Source organism: Lissotriton helveticus, chromosome 7, assembly GCF_964261635.1.
Source record: "Lissotriton helveticus chromosome 7, aLisHel1.1, whole genome shotgun sequence".
Lineage (NCBI taxonomy): Eukaryota > Metazoa > Chordata > Amphibia > Caudata > Salamandridae > Lissotriton > Lissotriton helveticus.
Window position 1 is genome coordinate 1429809873 of NC_136068.1, and position 16904 is coordinate 1429826776.

The 16904-nt window shown below is 40.3% G+C and overlaps 1 protein-coding gene across 1 annotated transcript in view; it reads right to left on the reverse strand.

The window, feature by feature from the left end:
• Positions 1-16904, reverse strand: part of GLP2R (glucagon like peptide 2 receptor) — a 972379-nt gene that overhangs the window by 846345 nt on the left and 109130 nt on the right. The gene's annotated exons all lie outside the window — the stretch shown is intronic.

The following is a 16904-nucleotide window of genomic DNA, read 5'->3' on the forward strand; positions in this document are numbered from 1 at the left end:
ATCGAGAAATTGGAGCTTACGAATGCTCTGACCGGTTGTCTTCAGCAAGTCTCTATGCCAAGTCCAGGAGTATCGTTTGGGCGAGTCTTGGTCTTGCTGCAACGCGTAATCGAGTTCTGAAACCTGTGCGGGAAATTGAGTATTTGGCGGAAAAGGAGCCAAACAGTACCGACATTTTGAAGACCAACATGTTGGATACATATTATCCAAATAGAAGCAGTCACCTCGACAATGTTTGTCTGTATGAGGTTCTTCAAAATTACATATTCAAGAGGAACATCAAAGAAGATACTGAGAAAGGAGTGTATGCTGTAATAGGAAGTGAGGGATGTCTCGTCAAGCAAAGAAAATGCCACTTGGTAAACCATCGAAAATTGAGTGGCGAATCTCCTGAAAAAAAGGAGTTTTTCTATTTAGCACTTTTGCAACTTTTCAAGCCTTGGCGTGCAGAAGAGGAACTGCTTGGAGATTTCCTCTGTTACGAAGACTCTTTCAATGCCGCCAAGGAGACCATAGAATGTCCTGCTTTTCCCAAATATGTAGAAATGTTGAATGCGGAAATTGAGCAGGAAGCAACGATTGCAGCCGAGATTGCCAGAGACAGTTCTCAGGACAGTCAGAGTTCTGCTTCATTGAGTCAGGATCCACTAGGAGGACCTGTTATCGAAAATGAAGCTGCCACTGCCATGAATGAAGTGGAAAGAGCCATGGCACATGCTCAGGAGGATGCGGTTAACTTAGAAGAGTTGGAAAGACAACTCAACGTTGAGCAGAGGAAAATATATGACGAAGTTACCATGCAAATTGATCATGGATTAAGTCATGACAAGAAAGAGTGCTCATGTACGTCGTTGAAGCCTGTCCGACTGTACGTGAGTGGAGAAGCGGGAACTGGAAAAAGTTTCCTCATTAAAGCAATTTCATGCTATTTGCAGGAAAGGACAGAGTCATCGCTGTCTTGTGTTGTCACCGCTCCAACTGGACTGGCAGCACATAACATTAAAGGGATTACTTTACATCGTTTACTGATGCTGCCAGTGGAGCATGACAACAAATTACAATATCACAAGCTATCTGGAGATGCTTGTTTTGAAGTTTCAAGAATCTTGAGGAAAATGAAACTTCTTATCATTGACAAAGTAAGCATGGTTTCCAATGTCATGCTTGCCTTTGTGCATTTGAGAATGCAAGAAGTTCTCAAAACAGAGTATGATGTGTTATTTGGTGGCAAACACATCATTGTTTTCGGAGATCTTCTGCAGCTGACACCAGTGAAAGGGCAACCTGTGTTCAAAATGCTCACGCATGAAGATACCAGGAAGTGCCTAGGCAGCATTGGCAACGTCAATATATGGTTAAACTTCAATTATGCTGAACTGCATGAAAATATGCGTCAGGCGAATGATGAAGTTTACAAGACTATTCTACAAGATGTTAGAATTGGAAAAGTGACCGAGCATGGGAAAGAAGCTTTACATGCACGATTACTGTCAAATTTATATCCAGAACAAGATGTTGTGCCTGAGAATATTTTTCAGAAAATTACTGATAAGAAATCTGGAATATGTTTGATGCCAACTCTTGCAGAATGTGCCAAATTCAACAACAAAATGTTGCATTTAGAAAAGCAAGAGATTGTGAAACTGGAAGCTATTGACAGAGTAGAGCATATGGGATCAACAATTATTTTGTCTGAGAATCTGAAAACAAAATTGGATTCATTAGAGAAGAGTATATCTAAAACTGCAGGTTTTGAAAAGACTCTGAATGTGTGCTTGAACTGCCGTATAATTTTAAGAAGGAATTTACATGTTGAAAGAGGTCTGGTAAATGGATCAATGGGTAATGTTGTTGATTTTGTAAAATACAGAAATAGAGATGGAATTGAATTTTTAAAAATTAAATTTGATGGCATTGAGGAAGTACAGCTAATTGGTCGTTGCTCTGCTAGATTTTTGCTTGTAAAAGACTTATATGTTCGCCATAAGCAGTTTCCTGTTTGCTTGGCATATGCGGTGACAATCCATAAATCGCAAGGTTTAAGTGTAGACAGTGCATTGGTGAATATTGGCAGTTCTGTGTTCAAGGAGGGTATGGCATATGTGGCATTGTCACGAGTTAGAACTTTATCGGGATTGTACTTGATTGAGTGTGATGTCACAAACATTTGTGCTGATCTAGATTGTGTTAAGGAATACAATAGGTTAAGAAGAGAGTATGCGCCACATTTGCCTCAGTATCCTTTGTTTGAGAAACGTGTGGTAGGCCGGAAACGAAGAAATGTGACCAATACTGGGGAGGTTGTAGCAAAAAGACGAAAAGTCGATGAACCTAAAATTACAAGCAGAAACAAAAAGGATTCTGTTGAAGATGTTGTTGGTTTTCAATTTGAAAACAGTTCTGGTGTCAACTGCTATGCTAATGTAGTGGTTAATGTTTTGTTTTCTCTAGAAAATGTAAAAGAAGAGATTGTGGTCAATTCTGATCAAAGATTTTGCAGTTTGTTAAATTCTGTGTTAGAGAAATGTAGCACTGATAGAAGAAACATAGAAAGTGTGTCTGAAATTCGAAATCTGTTAGACAGATGTTCAGGCCAAACACAATTCTCTCAAAATATTCAGCAAGATTGTCAGGAGTTTTTAATGTATATGCTTGATGTATTACATGCTGAAGGTGTAGATGTAGATCAGCTGTTTGGGCTTTCTTATCAATGGCAGCATGACTGCGAGAACTGTATGGTATCAAGTACTACTAGTGTAGACTCAGAAAGATTTATATATTTAACTTTGCCAGACAGTAAATCAGTCTCCTTTAATAAGCTAGTAAAAGCAGCTGATCACAACATGGAGTGTAGCCAATGTAAATCTGAAATGATGTCCACATTATTTATACAAACATATGGCCAGTATGTCATTTTAATGTTCCAACGATGTAGGCCTGATGGAACAAAATTGACAACTTTAATGAAACATTTTGTAGCTTCGCAGTTGTCAATATCAGGAAGGACTTTTGTAACTGCAGCAATTATATATCATGACGGCCCTTCAATAACATCAGGACATTACACAGCTTATTTAAAGTCTAGAAATGGCTGGTCATTCTGCAATGATTCTGTTTTAATTTTCAAAAAAAAATTGCCGTATGACCTTAAAAACTCTTACCTGGTGTTTTTAAAACCAAAATTTTAGGGAAATAATCTCGGGATGTGCTCTGTGGAATTTCAAGAAGTTCTAATGGCTCCTACACAATTTGGCCTTGAGGATAAGTGTAGTTCAGAGACATAACTTCTAACCATAGGACTGGACGTCATGGAGAAATACGTGCACTTTGAATGAGTTCAGAAAAACTGTTTCTTTTTATAAGCTAATTGAAGCAGCCAATCAAAACATGGAGTAGAGGGAATGTAAGTCTGCAATGCTGTCTACTGTTTTACATTGCTTTGTGATTAAAAGTGATGTAGAGAATTAAATAATTGTAGTAGTCATAGAGGTAGTGTAAGTCTGCTTCATAGTAAGCAGTATCAGTGTCATAGGAAATGTAGAACATGACTGAGCAAGAAGGGGAAGATATTACTATTCCAGGATTGTGAAAATGATCTTCAACATTTTAATTCTGAAAGTTGCGGAAATGCCAAATGACGGGATTGGCTTACAACAAATCCAAGAGTTATAAATGGCTCTGACCAGATTTGGCCTTGTGGAAACTTGTGGTAGAGAGCAAGAAGTCATTTATTGCATGTAACGTGTTTTTAAAAACGATGGAGATTTTCTTTCAGAAAGTGGCGGGCTGAAAGTAATAACAGCACAAAAGAGTGTAAACTGTTCATAGGACATCCTTGGACGTCATGGAAAGTAAGTTAACTTTAAGGAGTTCTGAATTTTGATTTCTTATGTTGTATGGGTTTTTTAAACACAATCATTTTGATTGTGGTTTTTTTTCCCCGCTGTTATATGATGAATACCTTCAAGTCACTGTTTATAGTGAATTTTGATACATTCTGAGAACAGCAAAAATAAACCATTTAACATGTATAATTAATTCTGTACTGTTTGCATTTATGATGTATATGTAGAACTGTGTAGGAGGCATGGAGAAGGTGAGGCTTCTGTAAGTGTCAAAGTTGTTGCATGCAGTGCTGCACTTCTGCGTATTCTTTCATATGCTGGACTACATCTGCACAATGAGATACCTAAGCAAAGGAAACACAAGTGATGTGATTGTGAAATGAGCAAAATAAATTGCACGTATTTCATTTACATCACCTGTGTTTCCTATCATTACGAATCACATTGTGCAGATCAAGTTTAGGTCTGTCCAGGGAAACATAGGAGGTTTGGACTTTGTTGAAGAGTGCAGTGGACATGACTCACTTCATTGGTAGACCTTCACATGTATTATCTCCTCTGTACTCTTCAACAAGTGTAAATCTCATCTGCAACCCTGAGTAGGCCTCACCTCAAACAAACCTCTGGATAGTAGACATCTTATTGGCATCCTGAAGCAATTATTTAAAATTTTAGTGTCTTGCGACACTTTTCTGAAACAACAGCAATGCAAAAGATGCACCATGTTTTAAGATAGGCCTCACTTCATCTGCATCAAGATACTGTTAGTTTAAAATGTATATCTTTAGGACTGTGTAGGGGGCCTGGAGAAGCAGAAGCTTCTGTAAGTGTCAAAGTTGTTGAAAAACTGTTTGTCCTTCAATCTTTTCCCTTGTCTTTTCTAATTTTTAAATACATGTTTTAATATTTTTCAAATGTTTGTTCTCTCTTTCACAGATTGAAAGTATAAAAACAAAAAGTGAGTAATTTAACGACAATTATAAGGTAAATGTTTTGTATTCTTTTCGTTACATTTCTATCACATTCACCTACTATTAGTTCCACAGCTTCATTTCTTTAACTCTCAGTTTCCTGCCTTTGCTACTTTCCTCATTCCTTTCTCTATTACCTACTTACTCAACTCCTTCCACTCTTTTCCTCAGTCCCTCTCTTCTCATAGTTCCTCACTCTTGTTCACTCACTCCGTCTCTATTACTCTTAGTGTCTTTGACTGATCACTCTATCACTACTTGTTCATAATGCTTTCTCTGTGTAGTTGAAGCACACTAAGGGGAATATTATGAACACAGCCAATAAAATTATTGCTCTTTTTATTGGCAGAAAACTGGTGCAAAAGTGGTTTTAGCGGCAGTTTTCTGCCACAAAAGCAGCTTTAGCGACACATTTCTGCCAATAAAAGCTGCAAAACTTTTATTGCCTATGTTGATGATATGGCTCTATGTTACTTACATTTCTTTGCTGTTTCAATTAATCTTTTTCTGTTATTTTTTGTTTTCTGTTTTCTATTTTTTCTCTCTGTTATTCCTCATGTTTTAATCTTATTTTGAACATTCACTCACATTCTCCAAGAAACTCTTCTTTGTTAATGTTATACTCTCTTTTTTTTTCTTTCACTTCGTTATCTATTTTGTTTTTCACAATTATACCCTCTTCTGTCTTTTCTTCGGTAAATAGATCTATTAAACAGTATCTCTTCTTTACTCCCTATAGCTGTCTTTCTTTTAACATCACTCTCTGTTTACTTTCCTTATACTTACACTTTTTTTTGTAAAAAAATTTTTTGGGTTAGCTCCCGGTCCGCGTACCGGGAAGCTAACCCGGGAGCGAACCAAAAGAAATAGAGCTTGCCAGAGTGCTAAACATTCTAGCAATTTTTTTTGAAAGGGAAGGTAGTGCTGAAAAGAACTTTTTTTTTAATATTTTTGTTGTTTTATATTTTTTTTTATTTTTTGAACATTTTTTGTTTTTTTTGTATTTTTTGAACGATTTTATATTTTTTTTGGTTTTTTTTGGGGGGGGGGGAAACAACAAAAAACAGGCGTTGAAAAGGGCTCAACAGGAGCAAAAAAAATTACTGGGGGCGGTTAGGGCAATCATGGTGTTCATACGCCAGGTTGAGTGCATTGATGCTCATGTTGCCACAAGCTAATAATGCACGACAGTGCATACATAAGTGAATCATGTGCCCAAAATTTTCTTGAATATTTGGCACAGTTTCCCGTGCACTCTTCTGGTGTTAGAGAAATCGGTATTGTTGGTCTGGCCACAGGAGTTGGTCTTGGATTGTCAAGCATATCCCTTATTTCCGCCCGGCTGTAATTTAGTGGATGTTTCCTTGTCATGTGCCTGTGCATTGTGTGATTTCCATAGCTATATTTTTTGTCCGTCCCTCTGGACAATTGTTCTTTGCATATGCGGCAGGTGACATACCTCGCATTGACTTTTTTTTGGCCACGAGGGATTGAATAAAACTGCCAGATGAAACTGGCTTTCTTTCTGGAAACCCGGGGCACCTCTTCTAAGAACTGTGGTTCTTCTCCCTCCTCATCCATTTCTTCATCTTCCTCCTCAGTGTTGGTAATGACCTGGGGAGGTGGTCCTCTCTTCCCATGAGGAGGTGGAGGTGGTGGTGGGGGTCCACCAGCTGAAGCTACCAATGAAGCCATTTTCCAACAAGCAAAATAGGTCTTCCTCTCACAATGATGAAAGTCAGAGTGAGGAAAGAAGGAGGGGTTTTCATCATTTGGGAAAAACAATACTTCTCAACCAATGAAAAGTGTTATTTTTAGGTCACCTGACCTAGCCTTACATCATTATGAAACCAAAAGTGAAATGAACCAATGAAAAGTTTTATTAACAAGTCACATGACCTCTCACGCTCATGTTACGCGCTGCGGAACGTGCCCCGGTTAGCTTCCGGGTCGCTAAGCTTCGCGCCCCGGTCCGCGCCCCGGGACACTTCCGGGTGCGCTAACGCGGTACGTCACAAGACGCATTACGCGGCAACGCGATACGTCGCGTTTTCGCGACGCGCCGCGGATCGCTTCCGGGAAGCTGCGTTTCGCGCCTCGGTCCGCGCCCCGGGGCACTTCCGGGTGCGCTAACCCAGTACGTCATAAGACGCATTACGCGGCAACGCGATACCGTCACTATGTTGATTTTTTACCGGTTCGCGGCATCAAATTGAGCTAACGGGAAGCTTCCCGGTCCGCGGACCGGGAGTGAAACAAAAAAAATATTTAAAAAAAATTATTAATAAACATATAAAATATATTTTGGGATTTAAATAAGAATACATTTTACAGCTATAGATATTTGCTATTAAAAAACCATTGAAATTCACTGAAAAAACCATAGGTTATAAACCATATATAGTTAGGAATTAGCATTTACAAAACCTTGAAAATTCACTGAAAAAACCATAGGTTATACACCATATTTAGTTAGGAATTAGCATTTAAAAAACCTTATTTTACTCACACAAAACCATTGAAATTCCATATATAGTTAGTTGCACTAACTATATATCGCGCACCCGCAATCCACTGCTGATGATGTCACATATTACATCATTCATGACATGGTCAGTGACATCACTGATGACATCAATGATGACATCTCAAATGACATCACTGATGACATCACTGATAACAACATCCAGTGATTTTATGTTTCTGTAAAGTTTAAATATGTCTTACATATTGAAGAATGAGTGGATGTATAAGTGTCTGGACGAAGGATTTAGTAGGTGCATGACTGACTGTATGAGTGAGTGATTAAATGTATCTCACTGAGAGCATGGGTTAGTGACTAAACTGTCTTAATTTGTGCATCATTATGTCTGTTGTTCTGTAAACTGCTGCATGTGTTGATCAGTAGCTATATGAGTAACTATATGGGTTATTGATTGATTGTCCAGGTATTTGTATGGGAGACTGAGTGTGTGTGTGGCTGGCTGGGAGGTGTGTGACTCTGTGCAGATCAATGTGTACTTATATCAATGATTGTATAACAAGGTAAGTATGTGTTAGTATATGTTTGAAAATGTAAGGTGCTCTATGTTTAACTGTATAGACAAGAAAATGGAAGTGTGATTGATTCTTTACAGGACTGACTAGGTGTGTGAGTAACTCCATGGATGAGTGGCAGAGTGTGAGTTGTATAGGTGTATGAGTGCATATGATAGTGTTGTAAAGATGAGTGATTGTATGTATGAATGATTGTATGGGTGAATGAGTGAATGTGTGTGTAGACGTAGGAATCAGTGAGTACATATGTAGTAACTAGTATTGGTGTGTCAATGGTTTCAAAAATTATACTCTGTATTTAACACTGGGTGAAACAGAGGTTATATTAAAATGTGAGGAGATGCATTGTATTGTCACATGAATGATATCATCAGTGATGTGGTCATTGATGTCAAATGAGATGTCATCAGTGGAGTCATCAGTGATGTCATTTGAGATGTCATCAGTGATGTCATCAGTGATGTCACTGACCATGTCATGAATGATGTAATATGTGACATCATCAGCAGTGGATTGCGGGTGCGCGATATATAGTTAGTGCAACTAACTATATATGGAATTTCAATGGTTTTGTGTGAGTAAAATAAGGTTTTTTAAATGCTAATTCCTAACTATATATGGTGTATACCCTATGGTTTTTTCAGTGAATATATATATATATATTTTTATTTTTTATTTTTGGCTAATTCAATTCATGCTCATATATATATATATATATATATATATATATATATATATATATATATATATATATATATATACGGGGACCCTAAAAGACATGAGGGGGTTCTTTCCTTGCGGGAAATGCCGTGCATGTGAGAACAGCAGGCGGACATTGAATTACAATGTTCCAGGTCTTAGCAAACCTAGATTGATCAATAAATTCATAACTTGTACGACCCTCTATGTCGTGTACTGTCTGGTCTGCCCCTGCGGATTACAATATATCGGCAGCACAATCAACAATGTGAAGCTCCGTATATTGGAACTCCAAAGGGCAATAACTAATAAGGATACGACTTATCCGGTTGCCCGGCATTTTGCCAAAGCACATGGTAGCAACAGAGAACTGCTACGGTACTATGGCATTGATCATGTGCCCCTACATCCAAGAAGGGGAGACAGACTGTTGAGTCTCCGTAGACTAGAGTCAAGATTTATAATAGACTTGCAAACTAGGAATCCATCTGGACTCAATATAGGAGAAGAATTAACAGTACACCTGGGGAGATGATTATTCAATAATAATGCATTTTGAATATATTCTGATCATGTTTTCAATCCGATACTAGGACTATGCTTTCAGCAAAGACCTATGATCTATGTCCGAAAAGTTTCTGATGTTATGAAATGTCCAAATGTTATTCTGAATCTGTGTTTACTAGAAAGGACATGCTAAACTAATTAATCTTTCTTCTAGTTTTTTCAATTAATTTTTCTATCAATTTTCTAATGTCTCTATTAATCTTCTTATTTGCATCACAGATTCATTTTTGAGGCTGATATGTCATCACAGTATGAATACTGTTTACTGTAGATAGAACGATGAAAACTTGTATTTCATGTCATGTCGGGATACAATTGTGAGCATGCTTTTTTCTTAAATGGAATCATTCTACAAGATGACTGTATGAATTTTCTATTGAAAATCCATCTTCGGAAGACAGAATGTTTTGTCCTTTCGGAGCTATGCCGATACACGGCCAGATTATACAGTACTTCCGTTTAAGTTTATGGTGCAAAGAGTTACGGATTTGACATTTGAAGAACAATGATTCTTGTTGGTAAATTTAGCCAGTACAATGCCGATACACGGCGGCATTTTTTCAATTTTTCAATCTATCAATTTCTGACAGTGGCTGGCAGTTCATATAATATGGAGTGATGAATCTAATGCATTTGCTTTATGATGAAAGGTTAACTGAATGACCGTACTTGTAAATATGTAAATATGGCCGCCACGTTTTACCAGCGTTTCGCATTAAATGTATATACATTGAAATCATGTCCGCCCTTTATCTCTATGAGGGCGTTTACTTAAGCGAGTCGCAAGCAGCATGGTGCTGACACTGAGGAAGGACTATTGTCGGAAACGCGTCTGTCATCTTTGCTGTAGACTTGGAATAAACTTTTCTGTTACCGTACCCGGAGTGCTTAAGTTCTTCTTTCCTGAAGGTGAAGGGGACTACGAGCCTGTATATATATATATATACATATATATATATATTCACTGAAAAAACCATAGGTTATAGACCATATATAGTTAGGAATTTGCATTTACAAAACCTTGAAAATTCACTGAAAAAACCATAGGTTAGAGACCATATATAGTTAGTTGGACATTTTATTGACATAAAACCAATGAAATTCCATATATAGTTAGTTGCACTAACTATATATCGCGCACCCGCAATCCACTGCTGATGATGTCACATATTACATCATTCATGACATGGTCAGTGACATCACTGATGACATCTCAAATGACATCACTGATGACATCACTGATGACATCTCAAATGACATCACTGATGACATCACTGATGACATCATCTAGTGTCTGTGTGTTTTTGTAAAGTTTAAATATGTTTTACATATTGAAGAATGAGTGGATGTATGGAAGACTGAGTGTGTGTGTGGCTGGCTGGGAGGTGTGTGACTCTGTGCATATCAATGTGTACTTGTATCAGTGATTGTATAAGAGAGTAAGTATGTGTTAGTATATGTGTGAAAAGTATGGTGTTCTGTGTTTAACTGTATAGATGAGGAAATCGAAGTGTGATTGATTCTTCACAGGACTGACTAGGTGTATGAGTGCATATGATAGTGTTGTAATAATGAGTGACTGTATGTATGAGTGATTGTATGGGTGAATGAGTGAATGTGTGTGTAGACGTAGGAATCAGTGAGTGCGTATGTAGTAACTGGTATTGGTGTGTCATGATGTCATCAGTGATGTCATTTGAGATGTCATCAGTGATGTCATTTGAGATGTCATCAGTGATGTCATCAGTGATGTCACTGAAGTATGGTGTTCTGTGTTTAACTGTATAGATGAGGAAATGGAAGTGTGATTGATTCTTTACAGGACTGACTAGGTGTGTGAGTAACTCCATGGATGAATGGCAGTGTGTGAGTGTCTGCATAGGTGTATGAGTGCATATGATAGTGTTGTAATAATGAGGGATGTTTGACGTTACTCCGCATACCGTTACAACTACCTACCATTACAACGCGACCATTACAACGCATACCATTACAACGCATAGCGCTTTGGGGTGCTGGATAGTGGTAAGTATAATTTACTATTCTAACTCCAGTCCCTGTGGACCCTAGGGAAGGTGTTGGATAGTAAATTATACCATTCCCTATCCTATAGCGCCCCCCAGAGCAATGCGTTGTAATGGTATGCGTTATAAAAGTCGCATTGTAATGGTAGTGCGGAGTAACGAATGCGTTGTAACAGGTGCATACCAATAATGAGTGACTGTATGTATGAGTGATTGTATGGGTGAATGAGTGAATGTGTGTGTAGACGTAGGAATCAGTGAGTGCGTATGTAGTAACTGGTATTGTTGTGTCATGATGTCATCAGTGATGTCATTTGAGATGTCATCAGTGATGTCATCAGTGATGTCATTTGAGATGTCATCAGTGATGTCATCAGTGATGTCACTGACCATGTCATGAATGATGTAATATGTGACATCATCAGCAGTGGATTGCGGGTGCGCGATATATAGTTAGTGCAACTAACTATATATGGAATTTCATTGGTTTTATGTCAATAAAATGTCCAGCTAACTATATATGGTCTCTAACCTATGGTTTTTTCAGTGAATTTTCAAGGTTTTGTAAATGCAAATTCCTAACTATATATGGTCTATAACCTATGGTTTTTTCAGTGAATTTCATTGGTTTTTTAAAAGCTAATATCTATAGCTGTAAAATATATTCTTTATTACGTGACGTATCACGTAGCCACGTAAGACGCCTCATGACGCGTCGCATAACCGTGACGTATCGGCTCTGCAGCGCAAACAAAACCCGTAACGTAAGCGTGCCGGAGCACGCTTACAGATATATATATATTTTTTAACCTTAATTAGACAAAATCCACACGTGCACATATCTTGAGGCCTTGCAAAGGCACATCAAACAAACAGTCCCTACAATTTTGCCAAGTTTGCTGGAAATCTATTCCCTTAATTTTTTTTTACTGTTTCTCTTGGTTTTCCCCTTGTTACGCTTACCGGGACGCTACCCGGTACGCGAACCGGACGCTCCAAAAACACAAGATGGCGGACTCCATTTACGCTGCCGGTTAGCTGCCCGGTTCGCGTACCGGGAAGCGCCTCTACCGCGAAAAATCGGCGGGGACTTTAATATCCCCCTCATGAATCCTAGGGGGTCAGGAGGGGTTTACCTTGCCCCCTTTCCTTCATTTCCCCCTTCTTTTTTCACCACATCTTGTCTCTCGAACCTACCTAGAGACAAGATGGCGGCCGCTCCGGACTGTTTACAATGTTGACAGCTACGCTGCCGGTTAGCTGCCCGGTTAGCTGCCCGGTGAGCTGCCCGGTGAGCTGCCCGGTGAGCTGCCCGGTTCGCGTACCGGGACAAGCCTCTACGGCGTAAAATCGCAAAAAAATGTTTTTTTTTATTTTTTGCCCCGCGGGGCACTTTAATATCCCCCTCATCAATCCTAGGGGGTCAGGAGTGGTCTACCTTGCCCCCTTTCCTTCATTTCCCCCTTCGTTTTTCACCACATCTTGTCTCTCGATCGTACCGAGAGACAAGATGGCGGCCGCTCCGGACTGTTTAGAATGTTGACAGACACCGGAGAGCCAATCAGCTACGCTTTGCGAAGTTCCGTTACGCGTCAGGTACGCGAACCGGGGCGCTAACCGGAGCGCTGTCACAGATATATATATTTTTTTAAACGTTAATTTCTCAAAATCCACTGGAGCACATATATTGAGACATTGCAAAGGCACGTCGGGCAAACCATATCTACAATTTTGCCAAGTTTCATGTAAATCTATTCAGCCGTTCGAGCTAAAAGTGAGTCCAACCGCCCTATGGAAAAATGAATGGGAAAAACGCGTTTTGGGACCCCCCTTTTTTCTCGGCCCCCCCTTGGCGAAACCCCCCCAAATTTTCAGGGGCTGCTCAGAAACAAAATGTGCAATTTTCCTGAAAATGTCAGCCAATTCCGTCCACAAACGCCAAAGTTATTAGACATAGAATTTTCAGAAATCCCATAGAGAAAAAATCCTAACTATATATACCCACTGGCTATCGCCAGTAGGTAATATACATATATAAACATATATAATCTGCATATCTATATAAATATAAATGCATACATATACATATATGCATACATATGCATGTTATTTACATGAAAGTTTTAAAAACACTAATAAAAGCAAAGCTAAAAAGCCACCTCATTACAAACAGAATGGCTTTAACTTAAACGAGGGCGAGATCTATTGCATTTTCAATGCTTGTTTACTTTGGTTCTATCAAGAAGGCATTCAGATGTGTCACACATTTGCCATAAATTCTGAATGTTAGCACTCTAGTTGCTCATTAGATCACTGTAGTAAAGCTAGTGCTCACCAGGGAAGTCTGCTGCTAATCATGGTTTGCAGCCATTTTCCCGCATTTTTTATCCCGCAGACTTTCAGTCCGCATACCATTATCCCGCAAGGTCATTGACCTCGCATACCATTATCCCGCATTTTTTCAAAACGCATGTGCATTTATCGCACATGCCTTTACAAAGAATTTCGTTTTAAAGGCATGTATGGTAAATGCATTTGCGTTGTGAAAACCACGATGACAAGAGAGGTAAGTGGGTTTGTGTTAATTTTTTCGTGGGTTAGTGATTGTGTAGTGTAGTGTAGTGTTGTGTAGTGTAGTGTTGTGTTAGTGTAGTGTAGAGTTGTGGTGGTTGTTTAGTGTAGGGTCATGCTGGGGGTAGTGTTTTAGGGTTTAGGGTTGTGTTGTAGTGTTTGCGTAGTGTAGGGTCATGCTGGGGGTAGTGTTTTAGGGTTTAGGGTAGTGTTGTAGTGTTTGCGTAGTGTAGGGTCATGCTGGGGGTAGTGTTTTAGGGTTTAGGGTTGTGTTGTAGTGTTTGCGTAGTGTAGGGTCATGCTGGGGCTAGTGTTTTAGGGTTTAGGGTAGTGTTGTAGTGTTTGCGTAGTGTAGGGTCATGCTGGGCGTAGTGTTTTAGGGTTTAGGATAGTGTTGTAGTGTTTGCGTAGTGTAGGGTCATGCTGGGGGTAGTGTTTTAGGGTTTTGGGTAGTGTTGTAGTGTTTGCGTAGTGTAGGGTCATGCTGGGGTGTAGTATTTTAGGGTTTAGGGTAGTGTTGTAGTGTTTGCGTAGTGTAGGGTCATGCTGGGGGTGGTGTTTTAGGGTTTTGGGTAGTGTTGTAGTGTTTGCGTAGTGTAGGGTCATGCTGGGGGTAGTGTTTTAGGGTTTTGGGTAGTGTTGTAGTGTTTGCGTAGTGTAGGGTCATGCTGGGGTGTAGTGTTTTAGGGTTTTGGGTAGTGTTGTAGTGTTTGCGTAGTGTAGGGTCATGCTGGGGTGTAGTGTTTTAGGGTTTTGGGTAGTGTTGTAGTGTTTGCGTAGTGTAGGGTCATGCTGGGGGTAGTGTTTTAGGGTTTTGGGTAGTGTTGTAGTGTTTGCGTAGTGTAGGGTCATGCTGGGGGGTAGTGTTTCAGGGTTTTGGGTAGTGTTGTAGTGTTTGCGTAGTGTAGGGTCATGCTGGGGGTAGTGTTTTAGGGTTTTGGGTAGTGTTGTAGTGTTTGCGTAGTGTAGGGTCATGCTGGGGGTAGTGTTTTAGGGTTTTGGGTAGTGTTGTAGTGTTTGCGTAGTGTAGGGTCATGCTGGGGGTAGTGTTTTAGGGTTTAGGGTAGTGTTGTAGTGTTTGCGTAGTGTAGGGTCATGCTGGGGGTAGTGTTTTAGGGTTTTGGGTAGTGTTGTAGTGTTTGCGTAGTGTAGGGTCATGCTGGGGTGTAGTGTTTTAGGGTTTTGGGTAGTGTTGTAGTGTTTGCGTAGTGTAGGGTCATGCTGGGGGTAGTGTTTTAGGGTTTAGGGTAGTGTTGTAGTGTTTGCGTAGTGTAGGGTCATGCTGGGGTGTAGTGTTTTAGGGTTTTGGGTAGTGTTGTAGTTTTTGCGTAGTATAGGGTCATGCTGGGGGTAGTGTTTTAGGGTTTAGGGTAGTGTTGTAGTGTTTGCGTAGTGTAGGGTCATGCTGGGGGTAGTGTTTTAGGGTTTAGGGTTGTGTTGTAGTGTTTGCGTAGTGTAGGGTCATGCTGGGGGTAGTGTTTTAGGGTTTAGGGTTGTGTTGTAGTGTTTGCGTAGTGTAGGGTCATGCTGGGGGTAGTGTTTTAGGGTTTAGGGTAGTGTTGTAGTGTTTGTGTAGTGTAGGGTCATGCTGGGGGTAGTGTTTTAGGGTTTAGGGTAGTGTTGTACTGTTTGTGTAGTGTAGGGTCATGCTGGGGGTAGTGTTTTAGGGTTTAGGGTAGTTTAGTTGTTTAGTGTATGCTAAAGGCATAATTGTTCTAAAAGTTTTCGTTATTTTAATTTGCGGCCTAATAGTACATGCGGGACTTTTTTTTGCGGACTGATGGTATGCGGGATTTCGTCATATATTCGCTAATCATACTTTCTATGGCAAAATGAACCCCCTCATTTTGTTCCTTTTTAAATTAAATGGTTTAAGAGTTACCACTTTATTCCAATCAAGATGGCTTCATGTGTGCCATACCTTTGTAATAAGTAGGACTGTTAGCACTCTAGTTGTTCTTTAGAACACTCTGGGACATTCTGTCATTGGGCTATAGTTGTGCTACATCTGGCTGATATTTGGGCTACATTTGTTTTTTTTTGTCTCTGGTGGCCATCTTTGGGCTACATTGGGCTACATTGGGCTACATTGGGCTACATTTGGGCTCCAACATATATATAGCCCAATGTAGCCCAATATATATTTTTCAAAGTTAATTTTCGTAAAAACCACTGGAGCCTATATCTTGAGACATAGCAAAGGCACATCGGGCTACCAGTCCCTACAATTTTGCCAAGTTTGGTGTAAATCCATTCAGCCGTTCAGGCTAAAAGTGAGGCCAACCGCCCTATGGAAAATTGCATGGGAAAAACACGTTTTGGGACCCCCCTTTTTTCTCGGCCCCCCCTTGACGAAACCCCCCCAAATTTTCAGGGGCTGCTCAGAAACAAAATGTTCCATTTTCCTGAAAATTCCAGCCAATTCTGTCTTCAAACGCCAAAGTTATTCGACATAGAATTTTCAAAAATCCCGTAGGAAAAAAATCCTAACTATATATACCTACTGGCTATCGCCAGTAGGTAATATATTACCGGAACGAGATATTCCGGAACGAAGATGGCTGCTCGACGAGGAGCCTTAGGAAAGAGCTCCGGGGTTCGGGATAACCTTTGCGGTTGAAATCCCTGTTTAACCCTGCCTTCCTCCCTCCAGATAAGCTGCGGACACTCGTGATTTCTTCGAGACTCAGTATCGACCTACCTTTCTAACGATCCCGGCCTGCTCGAGTCGATTCCGCTCCCTAGGTCCGCCTCTCCAGGACCTTCGAAGATTGCCGTTCCGCAGTTGAGCACTTCAGGGCATCGTCGCTCCGGACGGATCCTTCCATACCATAACTCCTTGATCTCCTTCCTGGCACAGTTCTAGATGCCAGCACAGGACACGTAGACGGGGACATACCCACAGGAGTGCCTTCCTCGCCCTGCCGAGGCTCCTCCGAGGTTTACGCTACCCGCCCCCCGCTGGCCGCACGCTGGAGCTTCACCAGGCTGAAACGGCGAGACGGGTGAAAAGGGGCTTGGGCATCGCGTCCTCAGCCGACAGTGGGTGCATCACCGAGTCACCCCACGACCTCTCACTGCCTCGGAATGAATCTGCTACAGTGGTGAAGAGGGAAGCATCCAGAGTTCAGAAGACCAAGGGAAATAAAATAGAAGAAGCCTTTTTGAAT